Source organism: Eptatretus burgeri, chromosome 4, assembly GCF_056783735.1.
Source record: "Eptatretus burgeri isolate ZD-2024b chromosome 4, Ebu_testis_v1, whole genome shotgun sequence".
NCBI lineage: Eukaryota > Metazoa > Chordata > Myxini > Myxiniformes > Myxinidae > Eptatretus > Eptatretus burgeri.
In genome coordinates this window covers 15,860,261-15,862,760 of record NC_140964.1, presented here as the reverse complement: position 1 = coordinate 15,862,760, position 2,500 = coordinate 15,860,261, and the positions used below count along the sequence as shown (strand labels likewise).

At 34.6% G+C, this 2,500-nt stretch overlaps 1 protein-coding gene across 3 annotated transcripts in view; it reads left to right on the top strand.

Annotated features, from left to right (window-relative positions):
• The window catches only part of LOC147027533 (uncharacterized), a 148,486-nt gene that overhangs the window by 128,752 nt on the left and 17,234 nt on the right, over positions 1–2,500 (top strand). The window lies entirely within an intron of this gene.

The window sequence follows — 2,500 nt, the reverse complement described above, 5'->3', positions numbered from 1 at the left end:
GTAATTGTTTCAAAAATGAGAGAAAGTAACGTGTTAAAACACTTTACTTTCACAACAAAACTGCCTCTATATTAATTTTAATAAATGCCATTGTAAATCAACCCGGTGTTTGATTACATTATATTCCATCACACAGATCATCTCACAAATGTATTGGAACCATGTGGACATATTTAATATACTGCAATCTAATTTCCCAATAAGTTCATCTATGTTTGATGGATGATTGTCCAACAACAATCCCCAACAGGGAATGTGAAGAGAATTGCATGGTTTGTACTGATTACAATTATAATTTCACATCATATCTCGTTTGTGCACATCAGAGCCCTTGCTGTTGAATATAAAAATAAAAACAAATTGCGATTTTTGTTTATGGATTTAAAATTGTTGTTAAAGGAGAATGCAGAAATGTCAAGGATTTTCGTTAATGTCATGAGTCAATTACTTTTACTGACCTTTACTGTCCGATCACTCCTATACGCTATATGATATGATATACGCAAAATCCAAACGTTGATGTGTGTGACGTTTGTGATTAAATGACATTAATTTTGTTAAATCCAACCCTCACTTCAATAAAGCAATAATCTCTGAGGTTGCAGATAGCTTTTTTTAAATGTACACAAGTTGAGTCAATAAGTAAAATCACTTTTGTTTAAATGTTCATTGTTCACTTTTACTCATTGAAAATTTTCTTTACTCAACGTTTACACCCTCCTACAAGTGTCATTTAAACTTTTCTTCCCAAAGCCTTGTTTGGATTCCAACCTAATTAAATACAGAACAATATTGTGGAACATTCCTATATATATATATATATATATATATATATATATATATATATATATATATATATATATATATATATATATATATATATATATATATATATATATATATATATATATATATATATATATATATATATATTGTTCAAGGTGTGAACACCAACTTCTTTAATTGAACGTCTTTGCTCCGTTTATTTACACACAAACTATGAACATATTTTAAAACCAGCATATAAAGTTTGTTTGTTTAGGATTTAAGAAGACATTTACATGTCTGCTCATAATCTTGTTCATTCATGAGGTAATTCACATACACGAGGGGGCATTCAACAAGTTGTACGAACAAGGTACCCACATATAGTCAAAAAGTTATATGTTGTCCAAGACAGACCAACGCTATTTTTTGTATTTCCCAAAATAATTGTATGTAATCGTTTTTTCATACCAATTCTAAACACCTTTGTATCAAAAAAAACAATTTGCATTTATTCGACTCCTAGCAGGGACACCAGGCGCTGCCCGGCGCTGTTCTAGTCCTGTTGGCATTTTGAAGAAATCTTTTTTTTCTCTGTTTATTAATGGGGTGGGCTAAAATACTTCCGTTCACCCACTAAAGAATGGGGTCAGGGATCATTTGATATTATCAAATGCTGCAAAGGCTTAGACACAATAGAGCGATTTTTGTTTTTTTAATTCGATTTTTTTATTTTCAATTTTTTTTGTTGTTGCTGAAAACACTCCCCAGTACTCACTGATGAACCTCTGAAAGTTTGACGAAAATATGTTTGGCCATCTCTGAAATAAATGGCGACACAGACAGACAGACATCTCTCTTACAGTATAGATTAATGGTATCTGTTTGAAGAACCTTCTAAACATCCCCTGTTTATACATTCTGAACAGTAATTCAGCATTAAGGATAACATATTGATGAATCACCCTGTTTGTGAAACATCGGGATGACAGTTTATAGCTGGGTCAGAATTCCAATTCAGGCTAAACAGCTTAACGACAAGTGTGAATACCTCTCGGCCATCCTGCCAGCCATATACATATTTATAGAACACTTTACAAAGCTATATTCAAAACAAAACGTTTGCTCTTCTAAAGTTGAAAGCAATACACACAACAGCATTTGAGGTAAATATATGAACAAATATGACTTGAGTTAAGTTGTTTTTGTTGTTTCTTCAACAGAGGAGTGAATAATTAAAGACTGAATGGCGTGATGCACCCGGCAGGCATGAAGGCAGCCAATGGGAGTGAAGTAATCTGTGCTAACAGCAGAGGGCGGTTGCTCGCAGGTAGTGAATGGTATGATCAAGGCAGTTTCTTGCTGTCGAACATTGTCGACCTCCCAACAACATGAAACTACCTAAATCACAACCAATCATCTTCTGAAGATGTCATTTAGATCAGTGTTCATTTAGATACCAAGTGTTCAAGAAGGTCACAAAAAACAGGCATCCACCTGGCAGTGGAGCTACCTATGAATACGCAATATATGCATCCGTGGTAAGCATGAAGTGGATTAACCCAACTGGTCTTCATGAAAGGTACTCTGACTTGGAACACCCTTGCAAAAGCACAAGACATGCATTTAGAATCGCAGCCCGTGGCATGTGATAGCACAACCGGTACACACATGCGAGAGCAGCCTTGACTGCAAATGACTTTGACATTCATGCTCTGCACGCAGTGGCCGCCAT